The following is a 16,748-nucleotide window of genomic DNA, read 5'->3' on the forward strand; positions in this document are numbered from 1 at the left end:
GAGCAGTTTGCCTGCCTACCTTGTGGACCTGGTAAAGGCACAGTAAAACATAAAAGAAGGGAGGAGGAGGAATGTATATTATTTTTAAAAAGATGGGATAAAAGGGCTCAGTGGGTAAATGCACCATTGGCTGTGAACCTGAACCACACAAACCCGAAAGGCCCCAGGTTGGTTCGATCCCCAGTGTGCACTGAGTTATCTGATCCTAGCTAGGTTCAAGGTACAAATTATCCTCAATTAGTGGGCCACGAGCTGTCGAAGTGTCCAAGGTTCATGCTCCTGATTGCTTTCTGATAACCTCCCCCACCCCCCCTCCACAACCCCCACATGTGTGGACATCAGGCAGGGACAGGAACGAGCTCGGTTGTGATGCACTCCATGGTTAAATAGCCTGCTGACACTCACTGTGCAGACTTTCGCATGAAGAATAGCCCCTTGGATGAGGTGTACTGGAGCAGAACCAGCACCGGTAGAGCTGTACTTCAGCATGAGTCAGGAGGGAAGGGGATATGTGAGGGATCAAAAAGGTAAAATGACCTTTAAGTAATTAAATAAGAAATGAGTCTTTGGGTATATTCTGTTCCATTTGCTAATGATAATGAGAAAGTCGGTGTGAACGTAAAGCAGGGAAGCCCCATGTTAATACTAACACTGACTTCCCTAATGTTAGTGAATGGAAGGAAATGTCCCCTTCTAGGTGCAGCTCTTCATTCCTGAGGGCCTGGTACCTTGGACCGCTGTCTCTCAATCTCCACTACCTGCCCTTGGTTCGGAATTACTCCTTTTGGAGGAACATGACCCTCAACCAACATCACTAAAAAACAGATTATCTGGTCATTATCACATTGCTGTTTGTGGGACCTTGCTGTGCGCAAATTGGCTGCCATGTTTCTTACATGACAACAGGGACTACACTACAAAAAGTACTTCATTGGCTGTAAAGCACTTCGGGAGGTTCTGAGGTAGTGAAAGGCGCTATATAAATGCAAGTCTTTCTTTCTTTCTTAAATGTCTCCCAAATAACCGAACAATAACACATTAACAAAAAATGAAATTTAACGTTCAGAATGGTGAAGTATATTCGTTGTTTAACAAAGTGCGATTCAGTGTCAGGAGAAACTAGACTGGAAAGAAAACTTAAAAACCGGCCCTCAGCATTTCCCAATTTGCCTGCTCAGTGGTTATGTGCAGACTGGAAACATTTAAATATGATTGTTTTCGATATCTTGATCTATGCATCTACATAATGGAATTATATTGCTCCATCTCTGCCAAAATCTGAGGCTTTGATTATTTCAAGCTTTTGAAATATAATATATTCAGTCTGAAAGGCACTGTAGAACTGGAGTAAAATAAGCTCCCCAGGCACTGTTACCAGCCTAAATAAATGGCTACAATAGTCGTGCATGCCAAATTCACAAAGGCTTGAGCCAAAACAGTTATCCCATGTAAACAGGTTCCATTTCTTTCGCAGGCAACAATAGGGAATAGTAAGTACAAAGTGTAGATGGTCTCTGTATGTTTGATAATAAGAGCAGAAGAACATAAGAAATAGGAGCAGGAGTAGACCATACGGCCCCTCGAGCCTGCTCCGCCATTCAATAAGATCGTGGCCTCAACTCCACTTTCCCGCCCAATCCCCTTATCCCTTGATTCCCTTAGAGTCCAAAAATCTATCGAGCTCAGCCTTGAATATACTCAACGACTGAGCATCCACAGCCCTCTGGGTAGAGAATTCCAAAAATTCACAACCCTCTGAGTGAAGGAATTTATAGACTTATAGAAAGGTTACAGCAGGGAAGGAAGCCATTTGGCCCATCGAGTCTGTGCCGGATCTCCTCATATCAGTCCTAAATGGCCAACCTCTTATCCTGAGACTATGCCCCCTAGTTCTAGACTCTCCAGCCAGTGGAAACAGCCTCTCAGCATCTACCCTGTCAAGTTCTCTCAGAATCTCATATGTTTCAATGAGATCACCTCTCATTCTTCTAAACTCGAGAGAGTAAAGGCCCATTCTAGTCAATCTCTCCTCGTAAGACAATCCTCTCATCCCAGGAATCAATCTAGCGAACCTTTGTTGCACCGCCTCGAAGGCAAGTATATCCTTCCTTAGGTAAGGAGACCAAAACTGTACACAGTACTCCAGGTGTGGTCTCACCAAAGACCTATATAATTGCAGCAAGACTTCCTTACTCTTGTACTCCAACCCCCTTGCAATAAAGGCCAACATACTATTTGCCTTCATAATTTCTTTCGATACCTGCAGGTTAACTTCCTGTGTTTCATGTACAAGGACACCCAATTCCCTCTGAACACCAACATTTAATAGTTTCTCACCATTTAAAACAATTCTGTTTTTCAATTCTTCCTACCAAAGTGAATAACCTCACATTTTCACAAAGTGAATATACTCCATCTGCCACCTTCTTGCCTACTCACTTAACCTGTCTATATCCTTTGCAGACGCTTTGTGTCCTCCTCACAGCTTACTTTCCCACCTAGCTTCGTATCATCAGCAAACTTGGTTACATTACGCTCAGTCCCTTCATTAAGTCATTGATATATATTGTAAATAGCTGAGCCCAAGCACTGATCCTTGCGGCACCCCACTAGTAACAGCCTGCCAACCTGAAAATGTCCTGTTTATTCCTACTCTCTGTTTTCTGTCCGTAAACCAATCCTCTATCCATGCTAATATATTACCCCCAACCCTAGAGACTTATCTTGTGTAATAACCTTTTATGTGGCACCTTAACGAATGCCTTATGAAAATCCTAATATACTACATCCACTGGTTCCCCTTTATCTACCCTGCTCGTTACATCCTTAAGAAGCTCTAATAGATTTGTCAAACACAATTTCCCTTCCATAAAACTATGTTGAGTCTGCCTAATCATATTATGATTTTCTAAGTGTCCTGTTACCACATCCTTAATAATGTATTCCAGCATTTTCCCGATAACTGATGTTAGGCTAATTGGCCTGTAGTTACCCGTTTTCTCTCTCCTTTTCTTGAATAGCAGTGTTACATTTGCTACCTTCCAATCCACTAGGACCGTTCTAGAATCTAGGGAATTTTGGAAGATCACAACCAATGCATTGACTATCTCTGCAGCCACCTCTTTTAGAACCCTAGAATGTAGGCCATCAGATCCAAGGGATTTGTCGGCATTTAGTCCCATTAATTTCTCCTGTACTTTTTCTTTACTAATTTAATAACTAAGTTGCTCACTCTAATTAGCCCCTTGGTTCCCTACTATTTCTGGTCTTTTTTTTGTGTCTTCTACTTTCATATAAAGACAGATACAAAATAGTTGTTTAAAGTCTCTGCCATTTCCTTATTCCCCATTATAACTTCTCAGCCTCTAAGGGACTCATGTTTACTTTCGCTGCTCACTTCCTTTTTATATACTTGTAGAAGTTCTTACAATCTTTTTATATTTCCTGCTAGTTTACTCTCATATTCTATTTTCTCCATTTTTATTAGTTTTTTGGTCATCCTTTGCTGGTTTCTAAAACTTTCCCAATCCTCAGGCCTACTACTCTTCTTGGCAACATTATAAGCCTCTTCTTTTAATCTAATACTATCCTTAACTTCTTTAGTTAGCCATGGATGGATCACTTTTCCTGTGGAGTTTTTATTTCTCAATGGAATATATATTCGTTGGGAATTATGAAATATTTTTTAGATGTTCGCCATTGCTTATCTACCCACCATTTCTTTTATTCCAATCTTTCCCAATTTACCTTAGCCAACTCATATCTATGTAATTGGCTTTGTTTAAGTTAAAGACTCTAATTTCGGACTTAAGTACATCGCTCTCGAACTCAATATGAAATTCTATCATATTATGATCACTCTTCCCCAGAGGATCCCTTACTATGAGATTACTAATTAACCCTGTCTCTTCACACAAGACAAGATTTAAAATAGCCTGTTCCCTGGTTGGTTCTATGATGTATTGTTTTAGGAAACTGCCTCGAATGCATTCCATGAACTTGTCCTCCAAACTACTTTTGCCAATTTGATTTGCCCAGTCTATATGGAGATTAAAATCCCCCATGATTATTGCATACCTTTGTTACAAGCTCCTCCTATTTCTTGATTAATACTCTGTCCAACAGTATAACTACTGCCTCTTGTTATTCTTATCTCCACCCATACTGATTCTATATCCTGATCCTCCTTGCCAAGATCCTTTCTCACTACTATTCTTATGTCATCCTTTATTATCAGTGGTACACCCGCTCTCCTTTTCCATTTTGTCTGCCTTTTCGAAAAATCAAGTACCCTGGAATGTTTAGTTCCCAACCTTGCTCACCTTGCAACCATGATCTAGTATTGGCTACTAGATCAAACCCATTTATCTCTACTTGTGCCATTAATTCGTCTATCTTGTTACGAATGCTTCATGCATTCATATAAAGCGCCTTTACTTTTAACTTTTTACTATTTTACTATTCTTACTATTTTTCCCTGATTTGACTTTATTCACTGATGCACTATTACCATTAAACTCTCTGTCCCTTCCTGTCACACTCTGCTTATCTTTACCCAAATCGCTACACTGCTCCATGGCCTTGACTTTTCTCTTTAGATTTACAAATTTCCCCTCACCTGAACCCTCCCCCCACTTTTAGTTTAAAGCCCTATCTACAGCCCTAGTTATATGATTCGCCAGGATACTGGTCCCAGCTCGGTTTAAGTGGAGCCCATCCCAACGGAACAGCTCCCTCTTTCCTCAGTACCGGTGTCAGTGCCCCATGAATTGAAATCCCTGTCTTCCACATCACTCTTTGAACCACGCATTTAACTCTCTGATCTGTTTGTCCCTATGCCTATTTGCGCGTGGCTCAGGTAGTAAACCCGAGATTATTACCTTTGAGGTTCTGTTTATTAATTTGGACCCTAGCTCCTCAAACTCCCCCAGTAGAACCTCGTTCCTAGTTGTACCCATGTCATTGGTTCCTACGTGGACCACGACAACTAGATCCTCCCCCTCATGCTCCAAGTTCTTTTCTAGCTGCGAGTAGATATCCTTAACCCTGGCAGGCAACACAGCCTTCAGGACTCCCGGTCGCGGCTGCAGAGAACAGTATCTATTCCCCTGACTGTACTATCCCCTACCACTACCACATTCCTTTTTACTTCCCCCACTTGAATGGCCTCCTATACCATGGTGCCGTGGTCATTTTGCCCATCCTCTCTGCAGTCTTTGTTCTCATCCATACGGGTAGCAAGTACCTTGTACCTACTGGACAAGGTCAAAGGCTGAGGCTCCTCCCTCGTACCTGCCTGAGTCACAGTCACATCCTCCTGTCCCTGATCACTAACCAAATCTAAACTGCTACCTAAGCTAAGGGGCGTGACTGCCTTCTGGATCAAGGTGTCCAGATATGTCTCCCCCTCCCTGATGCATTGCATTGTCTGCAGCTCGGACTCCAGCCCAACAAGTCTGAGCTGAGAAGTTCCTCTCAAGTTGCAGACACTTATTGCAGATGTGGTTGCCTGGGATCACGCTGGTCTCCACAAATTCCCACATGCTGCCGTTACGACATATTACCTGCCCTGCCACCTCTGTCTAACCTTCTTTTATATGTTTAATTAGTTAAAATTTTTATTCATTTAATATTTTTAGTTTTATTAGCTCTTAGTTTAACCCACTGCCCTAGTTTAGGGAGAAATAAACGGTAATATTCACCAACCAGTCAGCTACCTGCTGTCCTGTGACGTCATTCCTTGATTATTTTTTTCTCCCTCCGCTGCTCCTTTATATCCGGCCGCTGGGGGGGGATTCCTGGCCACTGGGAGGGATTCCCGCCTGCTGGAGGGGATTCCCATGCTTTCTCATAATAGAGTTTTGGAGAAAATCATTTCAAAATTAAGAAGAATTAAGAAAAACTAAAGATTGTGTTAGCAAATGCACTTTCAACAGGGGATAATTGGAAATATATTCAATAGAATAGCTACAAAAATAGAGTATGAAAAGAAACTTGCAAGGGATATCAAAACCAATACGAAGAACTTTTAGTTACATTAGGAAAAAGAGGGTGGTCAGGAGCAGTGTTGGCCCCTTAAAAACTGAAAGTGGGGATATTGTCATTGACAATAGGGAAATGGCAGACATGTTGAACAATTACTTTGCGTCAGTATTTACAGTAGAAAAAGAGGATAGCATGCCGGAAATCCCAAGAAAACTAATATTGAATCGGGGATAGGGACTCGATAAAATTAACATAAGTAAAGCAACAGTAATGAAGAAAATAATAGCACTAAAGAGTGACAAATCCCCAGGACCAGATGGTTTCCATCCCAGGGTTTTAAAGGAAGAAGGTGAGCACATTGCAGATGCCCTAACTATAATCTTTCAAGGTTCTCTAGATTCAGGAACTGTCCCTCTAGATTGGAAAATTGCACATGTCACTCCGCTTTTTAAGAAAGGAGAGAGAGGGAAACCAGGGAATTATAGACCAGTTAGCCTAACATCTGTTGTGGGGAAAATGCTGGAGTCTATAATTAAGTATAGGGTGACTGAACACCTCGAGAATTTTCAGTTAATCGGTGAGAGCCAGCATGGATTTGTGAAAGTTAGGTCGTGCCTGACAAACCTGATTGAATTTTTTGAAGAGGTGACTAAAGTAGTGGACAGGGGAATGTCAATGGATGTTATTTATATGGACTTCCAGAAGGCATTTGATAAGGTCCCACGTAAGAGACTGTTAGCTTAGATAGAAGCCCATGGAATCGAGGGAAAAGTACGGACTTGGTTAGGAAGTTGGCTGAGCGAAAGGCGACAGAGAGTAGGGATAATGGGTAGGTACTCACATTGGCAGGATGTGACTAGTGGAGTCCTGCAGGGATCTGTCTTGGTGCCTCAATTATTCACAATATTTATTAACAACTTAGATGAAGGCATAGAAAGTCTCATCTAAATTTGCCGATGACACAAAGATTGGTGGCATTGTAAGCAGTGTAGATGAAAACATAAAATTACAAAGGGATATTGATAGATTAGATGAATGGGCAAAACTGTGGCAAATGGAATTCAATGTAGGCAAATGTGAGGTCATCCACTTTGGATCAAAAAAAGGATAGAACAGAGTACTTTCCAAATGGTAAAAAGTTAAAAACAGTGGATGTCCAAAGGGACTTAGGGGTTCAGGTACATAGATCATTGCTGTGTCATGAACAGGTGCAGAAAATAATCAAGAAGGCTAATGGAATGCTGGCCTTTATATCTAGAGGACTAGAGTACAAGGGGGCAGAAGTTATTCTGCAGCTATACAAAACCCTGGTTAGACCGCACCTGGAGCACTGTGAGCAGTTCTGGGCACCGCACCTTCGGAAGGACATATTGGCCTTGGAGGGAGTGCAGCGTAGGTTTACTAGAATGATACCCGGACTTCAAGGGTTAAGTTACGAGGAGAGATTACACAAATTGGGGTTGTATTCTCCAGAGTTTAGAAGGTTGAATGGTGATCTGATCGAAGTTTATATGATATTAAGGGGAACAGATAGGGTGGATAGAGAGAAACTATTTCCGCTGATTGGGGATTCTAGGAGTCGGGGGCACAGTCCAAAAATTAGAGCCAGACCTTTCAGGAGTGAGATTAGAAAACATTTCTACACACAAAGGGTGGTAGAAGTTTGGAACTCTCTTCCACAAATGGCAATTGATACTAGCTCAATTGCTAAATTTAAATCTGAGATAGATAGCTTTTTGGCAACCAAAGGTATTAAGGGATATGGGCCAAAGGCAGGTATATGGAGTTAGATCACAGATCAGCCATGATCTTATCAAATGGCAGAGCAGGCATGAGGGGCTGAATGGCCTACTCCTGTTCCTATGTTCCTATGTTTCCTATAAAGCCAAGGATCTCAGGTACATGGGAATGTATTAGTGAGAATAGTGGGTACCTGGGATTGTATTAGAGGGAATAGTGGGTACCTGGGATTGTATTAGAGGGAATAGTGGGTACCTGGGATTGTATTAGAGGGAATAGTGGGTACCTGGGATTGTATTAGAGAGAATAGTGGGTACCTGGGAATATATTAGAGGGAATAGTGGGTACCTGGGAATGTATTAGTGAGAATAGTGGGTACCTGGGAATGTATTAGAGGGAATAGTGGGTACCTGGGAATGTATTAGAGGGAATAGTGGGTACCTGGGAATGTATGAGAGGGAATAGTGGGTACCTGGGAATATATTAGAGGGAATAGTGGGTACCTGGGAATATATTAGAGGGAATAGTGGGTACCTGGGAATATATTAGAGGGAATAGTGGGTACCTGGGAATGTATTAGAGGGAATAGTGGGTACCTGGGATTGTATTAGAGGGAATAGTGGGTACCTGGGAATGTATTAGAGGGAATAGTGGGTACCTGGGAATGTATTAGAGAGAATAGTGGGTACCTGGGATTGTATGAGAGGGAATAGTGGGTACCTGGGAATATATTAGAGGGAATAGTGGGTCCCTGGGATTGTATTAGAGAGAATAGTGGGTACCTGGGAATGTATTAGTGAGAATAGTGGGTACCTGGGATTGTATTAGAGGGAATAGTGGGTACCTGGGATTGTATTAGAGAGAATAGTGGGTACCTGGGAATATATTAGAGGGAATAGTGGGTCCCTGGGATTGTATTAGAGAGAATAGTGGGTACCTGGGAATGTATTAGTGAGAATAGTGGGTACCTGGGAATGTATTAGAGGGAATAGTGGGTCCCTGGGAATGTATTAGTGAGAATAGTGGGTACCTGGGATTGTATTAGAGGGAATAGTGGGTACATGGGAATGTATTAGAGGGAATAGTGGGTCCCTGGGATTGTATTAGAGAGAATAGTGGGTACCTGGGAATGTATTAGAGGGAATAGTGGGTCCCTGGGATTGTATTAGAGAGAATAGTGGGTACCTGGGAATGTATTAGTGAGAATAGTGGGTACCTGGGAATGTATTAGAGGGAATAGTGGGTCCCTGGGATTGTATTAGAGAGAATAGTGGGTACCTGGGAATGTATTAGTGAGAATAGTGGGTCCCTGGGATTGTATTAGAGAGAATAGTGGGTACCTGGGAATGTATTAGTGAGAATAGTGGGTACCTGGGAATGTATTAGAGGGAATAGTGGGTCCCTGGGATTGTATTAGAGAGAATAGTGGGTACCTGGGAATGTATTAGTGAGAATAGTGGGTACCTGGGAATATATTAGAGGGAATAGTGGGTCCCTGGGATTGTATTAGAGAGAATAGTGGGTACCTGGGAATGTATTAGTGAGAATAGTGGGTACCTGGGAATGTATTAGAGGGAATAGTGGGTCCCTGGGAATGTATTAGTGAGAATAGTGGGTACCTGGGATTGTATTAGAGGGAATAGTGGGTACATGGGAATATATTAGAGAGAATAGTGGGTACCTGGGAATGTATTAGAGGGAATAGTGGGTACCTGGGAATGTATTAGTGAGAATAGTGGGTACCTGGGAATGTATTAGTGAGAATAGTGGGTACCTGGGAATGTATGAGAGAGAATAGTGGGTACCTGGGAATGTATTAGTGAGAATAGTGGGTACCTGGGAATGTATTAGTGAGAATAGTGGGTACCTGGGATTGTATTAGAGGGAATAGTGGGTACCTGGGAATGTATGAGAGGGAATAGTGGGTACCTGGGATTGTATTAGTGAGAATAGTGGGTACCTGGGATTGTATTAGAGGGAATAGTGGGTACCTGGGAATGTATGAGAGGGAATAGTGGGTACCTGGGAATGTATTAGAGAGAATAGTGGGTACCTGGGATTGTATTAGAGGGAATAGTGGGTACCTGGGAATGTATTAGAGAGAATAGTGGGTACCTGGGATTGTATTAGAGGGAATAGTGGGTACCTGGGATTGTATTAGTGAGAATAGTGGGTACCTGGGAATGTATTAGAGAGAATAGTGGGTACCTGGGATTGTATTAGAGAGAATAGTGGGTACCTGGGATTGTATTAGAGGGAATAGTGGGTACCTGGGAATGTATTAGAGAGAATAGTGGGTACCTGGGATTGTATTAGAGAGAATAGTGGGTACCTGGGATTGTATTAGAGAGAATAGTGGGTACCTGAGATTGTATTAGTGAGAATAGTGGGTACCTGGGAATGTATTAGAGAGAATAGTGGGTACCTGGGATTGTATTAGAGAGAATAGTGGGTACCTGGGATTGTATTAGAGGGAATAGTGGGTACCTGGGAATGTATTAGTGAGAATAGTGGGTACCTGGGATTGTATTAGAGAGAATAGTGGGTACCTGGGATTGTATTAGTGAGAATAGTGGGTACCTGGGAATGTATTAGAGGGAATAGTGGGTACCTGGGAATGTATTAGAGGGAATAGTGGGTACCTGGGAATGTATTAGAGAGAATAGTGGGTACCTGGGAATGTATTAGAGGGAATAGTGGGTACCTGGGAATGTATTAGAGAGAATCGTGGGTACCTGGGAATATATTAGTGAGAATAGTGGGTACATGGGAATGTATTAGTGAGAATAGTGGGTACCTGGGAATGTATTAGAGAGAATAGTGGGTACCTGGGAATATATTAGAGAGAATAGTGGGTACCTGGGAATGTATTAGAGGGAATAGTGGGTACCTGGGAATGTATTAGAGAGAATAGTGGGTACCTGGGAATATATTAGAGAGAATAGTGGGTACCTGGGAATGTATTACACAAAGACTAGTGGTCCTTGAGCATGAATTGTACAGAAAACCAGTCAATCTTCAGTGGCATTGCTCATGGATAGAAATGAAAATAAGATTTGGTATCACTTCCTGTAACTGTCTCGCCTTCTCTCTTCCACTGTCTTTTTTTTCTGGCTTCCACATTTTATCTATGCCTTAATGCTCTCAATCACTTCCTCTAGTCTTCTCTGTACTTCTCCATTTGTCTGTAACACTTCTTTCTCTCTCCATTTCTCTGCAAGTCTGCCCTCCCCTTGGTCTCCTGTTGCTTTTCCCATTGTATCAGTCAGTATCTTACATGTGTCGCTTTTGCTGACATCTAGGAATTATGTAACACACGCAGGTGAGAGAGAAACTAGGGGTATGGGCCAGTGCATGTCTGAAGATGGAGCGGAGAGGGAGCGCAGGAGGCCCAAGGCCTGAAGCTGGTATAGGAAGGAAGATGAGCTCGAGGGCCAAAGATGAAATGGAGGGAGGGGGAGGTTTTGTGACATTGGCCTCTGTGTTTGGGGACCAGGGGAGTGATGCCAGCAGATGAGGTGGGAGACATAGCAGGATACCACTGTTGACTGGCAGCAAGAAAGTTTTAAGAAGGCACACGGGCTCAGACAGTGTGGGGACAGTTTGTTCGACGGTGATTTCACAAGTGCTGAACCTGCTGCTCCTCGAACTTCACTTTTTAGAAGCAGCAGGTTGAGCACCCTGCAAATCCGCTGAACTGCCAGGACCGAGCCCACTTAAAATTCGCACGTGCGTGCCAACCACCAGCTTTGTAAACTTGCCAGTCTTGAGTGCAAAAGACAAGGCTGAAGTGTTTGCAACCATCTTCAGCCAGAAGTGCCGAGTGGGTGATCCATCTCGGCCTCCTCCTGATATCCCCACCATCACAGAAGCCAGTCTTCAGCCAATTCGATTCACTCCACGTGATATCTAGAAACTGTAAGTGCACTGGATACAGCAAAGGCTATGGGCCCCAACAACATCCCGGCTGTAGTGCTGAAGACTTATGCTCCAGAACTAGCTGCGCCCCTAGCCAAGCAGTTCCAGTACAGCTACAACACTGGCATCTACCCGACAAAGTGGAAAATTGCCCAGGTATGTCCTATCCACAAAAAGCAGGACAAATCCAATCTGGCCAATTACCGCCCCATCAGTCTACTCTCAATCATCAGCAAAGTGATGGAAGGTGTCGTCGACAGTGCTATCAAGCGGCACTTACTCACCAATAACCTGCTCACCGATGCTGAGTTTGGGTTCCGCCAGGACCACTCGGCTCCAGACCTCATTACAGCCTTGGTCCAAACATGGACAGAAGAGCTGAATTCCAGAGGTGAGGTGAGAGTGATTGCCCTTGACATCAAGACAGCATTTGATCGAGTGTGGCACCAAGGAGCCCTAGTAAAATTGAAGCCAATGGGAATCAGGGAGAAAACTCTCCAGTGGCTGGAGTCATACCTGGCACAATGGAAGATGGTAGTGGTTGTTGGAGGCCAATCATCTCAGCCCGAGGACATTGCTGCAGGAGTTCCTCAGGGCAGTGTCCTAGGCCCAACCATCTTCAGCTGCTTCATCAATGACCTTCCCTCCATCATAAGGTCAGAAATGGGGATGTGTGCTGATGATTGCAGAGTGTTCAGATCCATTTGCAACCCCTCAGATAATGAAGCAGTCCGTGCCCCCATGCAGCAAGATCGGGACATCACCAGGCTTGGGCTGATAAGTGGCAAGTAACATTCACACCAGACAAGTGCCAGGTAATGACCATCTCCAACAAGAGAGAGTCTAACCACCTCCCCATGCCACTCAACGGCATTACCATCACTGAATCCCTCACCATCAACATCCTGTGGGTCACCAGAGGCTGGGTATTCTGTGGCGATTGACTCACCTCCTGAATCTCCAAAGCCTTTCTACCATTTACAAGGCACAAGTCAGGAGTGTGATAGAATACTCTTCATTTGCCTGAGTGAGTGCAGCTCCAACAACACTCAAGAAGCTTGACACCATCCAGGACAAAGCAGCCCGCTTGATTGGCACCCTATCCACCATCTTAAACATTCACTACCTCTACCACAGGGCACCATGGCTGCAGTGTGTACCATCTACAAGATGCACTGCAGCTACTCACCAAGGCTTCTTGTACAGCACCTTCCAAACCCTCTACTACCTAGAAGGACAAGTGCAGCAGACGCATGGGAACACCATCACCTGCACGTTCCCCTCCAAGCCACACACCATCCTGACTTTGAAATATATCGCCGTTCCTTCATCGTCGCTGGGTCAAAATCCTGGAACTCCCTTCCTAACAGCATTGTGCGAGAACCTTCACCACATGGACTGCAGCGGTTCAAGAAGGTGGCTCACCACCACCTTCTCAAGGGCAATTAGGGATGGGCAATAAATGCTGGCCTTGCCAGCGAAGCCCACACCCCATGAATGAATTTTAAAAGTCAATGATTTAGCCCAAGTATGTAAGGAGTGACATTAATAATCAATGAAAATATAATAGATCACAAACCCAGGCCTGGAGGCAGTCAGTCAGGTCAACCTGAGAGCACAAAATACAGCCTCCCACTCCTACAAACCATGTTTTTTGTACGTTTGATAGTGTTTTTAATGATTGCAATGAAAAGGGTTTGTTATTTCCAGTAGAAGAAAATAAATCTTTTTGACAAGAGGCGAAAGAGCAGTATTGGCCAGAAATGACTGACAGTGATAATAGGAGACGAATGCTCGACACGTTTGACTGACTTTCCTCTCTCTGCTAGTTTTATTGGAGGGCATTAATCCATTTGTTTTAACGAGGTTAACCCTTCTGTTCAAACAGAGGACAGAGGACCGTCAGATGAGTGTGTTAAGCAGTTATCCGCTATTATCACCAACTGTTTCAAGCCTCAACTGGTACCAAATATTTGAAATGCACAGTGAGTTGATCAGCATCTCGAAGGGGAAATGTTTGGGTGCGGCCCTTCACCAGAATTCCATTCCACGATTTAGTTTTAATGTTACTGACTTACCCTTATCCCCCATCTGAAGGTACTTAAAAAATAAAAGTTGTTAATTTAAACTAGCTAAATCAGTACAGCCACAATTCCTGTAAACTCATGCCTGCCTCTGGGCTTCACTAGGGTCTGGGACAGGAACAAGGGGCAGATGTGATAGTGGTAAGACTTACTGGAGCCTGCATGGTTGTATTGAAGTCTGTACAACTACTTTTATTTTCATTTTCTTATTTAAGTTATCTGTAGCTCTTCCAGGAGAAATTATTTTTGGCAGAGTTACAGGAGGCTCCAAAATGTCAGAAAATGTATCAAAATCTAAATTTTTTGGAGATGGTCCCAGGGCCCCCTGGAAAAGACATCTTTTGCCTTCAGCGCTCACATCTCCCTTCAGTAAGTTCTCAATCCACTACACTTTTCTGTTAAAAGTAATGGAATGTTGGCTGTAACGGCAGATCGAGTTATGATAAGCCTGTATCCTACTCCATTTTCAGTCTAACTCCTGGTCTTCATATGTCAGAAGGCCTATTCTTGGTCTGCCAGCCTTTTTTCTGGGGGCTGTCAGTTAGCCGATGCCTGTTTTCAAGGTTGGTGTGTATTTTTGTAGCCCTGGTCTCCTGCATCACCTGCTACACTTCCAGCTTGGGGAGAAGGGCTTGTGGCCACAAAGAGTAGCAGAGCGGGCACAGAACCTGGGATAGTGGCAAGGGATGACGCTGTTCCCATAACTACTGTGAAGGTGGGAGAGAGGCAGAGGGAAGCCAGAGCTGGAGCACTCAATATGGGGAGGGAGCAGAGGCAAGGCAGAGTGAGTGGGGGATTAATCAACCAAGGAATGGGGAGAATTATCACAGTGGGTCAAAACAATCTGTGGTGTAACCTGGATCAATAGTGAGATTGGATTGGAGTCAGCTGTGGCTCAGAGGGTAGCACTCTTGCCTTCTCAGTCAGAAGGTTGTGGGTTCAAGTCCTACTCCAGAGACATAAGCACAAAATCTAGGCTGACACTCCAGTGCAGTACTTAGGGAGTGCTGCACTGTTGGAGCTGCTGTTGTTTGGATGAGACATTAAACCAAGGCCTTGTCTGCCCCCTCAGGTGGATGTTAAAGATCCCATGGCATTATTTTGAAGAAGAGCAGGGGAGTTCTTCCTGGTGTCCTGGCCAATATTTATCCCTCAATCAACACCTAAAAAAACAGATTATTTGGTCATTATCACATTGCTGTTTGTGGGACCTTGCTGTGTGTAAATTGGCTGCCATGTTTCCTACATAACAACAGTGACTACACTTCAAAAGTACTTCATTGGCTGTAATGCAATTTGGGATGTCCGGAGGTCGTAAAAGGTGCTGTATAAATACAAGTTCTTTCTTTCTCCTTTATACTAACAGCATGACACAGTGGACCAATATTGGCACACTACAATATTACAAAAATTATATACATAGATTGTAAATAAGAGATAATAGATACAAGTGAATTACACAGACAATGGATACCTGTGAGTACACTGTAAGCCTATTAGAGATGTGGGAGGAATGGGTCAGATTATATCACAAGTGAAACTTGAGTGATTATTTTAAAAACAGGATTTTTTTTTAGACGAGTGATTTATAAACATCATATAAACAGTAAGATTGTTACAGCTTTGAAGTTACTCACTTTTATCTGCTTGAACGTCTGGAACCTTCTTTCTTCCAGAGAGGTGTTGGTTGGCAGCTAGCTTTGCAGCTATATAGGGGAGGGGGCACAGTAAGGGGGGGTTGCGAACCAAATTTTCCCCCCGCCTTTAAAAGGAACACGCAAGTGTGATGAGCGCGGAGGACAACAAAGTGCAGAGATAGAAAAGGACAGTCAAGCAGTTCCCCCAGTTTCTCACTTCATAAGGGTACCATGCAGTCAGAATGCTTCCGATTTAATTTCCAGTCTCTGTTGAGCTAGCTTATCTCATCTAAGGCATCACTGAGGGACTACAATGATTCCAGGCCCCGATTTTAACTCTTCCTCCACCCCCCTCCCAACCTCCTGGCAGTCACTTGCCCCTTCTGGTCCCATTGCCTTCAAGCCGTGTCCCGATGTTAACCTGCTCCCCCATCACAATTAATCTTTTATTTCTAGGTGCCTATTTTCCAGCACTGAGAAAAGGAAAATAGGGGACAGAATGAAATGTGTCCATCCTGTTTATTTTTTCCCATTTCATTTTCTGCTCACCACATGTCCTAACTCCAGGCGAGACACTTGGGTAACCTGGTCCTCCATCACCACCAATGCTCCTGTGAACCAGCAGCCAGGGCAGGGGTGATCTTTCCTCCAATTTTCCCTCTCCCCCCATGGATATGGAACTGGGCTTTGCTTGTTGCTTCCCCAAAGTGACGAGCCTCTGTCTCACTGCACTGTGGTGCTGGGCTTCAGCAGGTCAAAGCACCAAGTCACCACACTGCCCAAGGAGTGAGTCTTTGGCTTAGGTAGTATACCTATTCCTAAATCAGAAGTCCAGACAGTCCTGGCGAGTGGAGACTGGAGCTCTGGCTCTGAATTCTGTGTTGACATCCAGCGTGATACTTGTGTCCAGTGGGTGTGGATGGCCTCCCCTCATCGCATAGGTTGTGAGAGTCCATAAAACCCTCCCGCTGTATAGGACTAACTACCCCAGCGGCTGGTGTAAAGATGGTTATGGCCGTGGTAGGTGAGGTCACATCGTGTCAGACTGTTAATCAGCCCATGAATCTTCACACTATGCTCCAAGGGAAGAGTGTGAAGATGTGAAAACATCAATCTGCTGACTAAAACCTCTTTATTTACATATTGGGTCTGAGACAAGACTCAACCTTCCCTCAGTTTTCAGGCTTTGAGGACTATGGAGGGAATTCACAAAGTTGATCCAGGTAACCTGTTCACCATGGTGAGGGGGAGGGGTGGGGAGAGGTGGGGGAGCGGGGGGAAGAGGCAGGGGAGGGGGGAGGTGTTCAAATACCAGGGAACACAAGTTTAAAAATTAGGAAGTTTGAGTAGGAAAGGAAGTCAAATGGGAATTTTTCACCCAAGA

General features: G+C 43.9%; 1 protein-coding gene across 5 annotated transcripts in view; it reads left to right on the forward strand.

Annotated features, from left to right (window-relative positions):
* The window catches only part of tspan18b (tetraspanin 18b), a 95,166-nt gene that overhangs the window by 62,266 nt on the left and 16,152 nt on the right, over positions 1-16,748 (forward strand). Inside the window, exon 3 of one of the 5 annotated variants that reach the window (XM_068007374.1) lies at positions 14,800-15,048. The exons of the other annotated variants lie outside the window; for them this stretch is intronic. The gene's annotated coding sequence lies outside the window, so the exon portion shown is untranslated. The remainder of the gene's footprint in view (positions 1-14,799; positions 15,049-16,748) is intronic. 5 annotated transcript variants of the gene reach the window in all.

Source organism: Heptranchias perlo, chromosome 27 (genome assembly GCF_035084215.1).
Source record: "Heptranchias perlo isolate sHepPer1 chromosome 27, sHepPer1.hap1, whole genome shotgun sequence".
NCBI lineage: Eukaryota > Metazoa > Chordata > Chondrichthyes > Hexanchiformes > Hexanchidae > Heptranchias > Heptranchias perlo.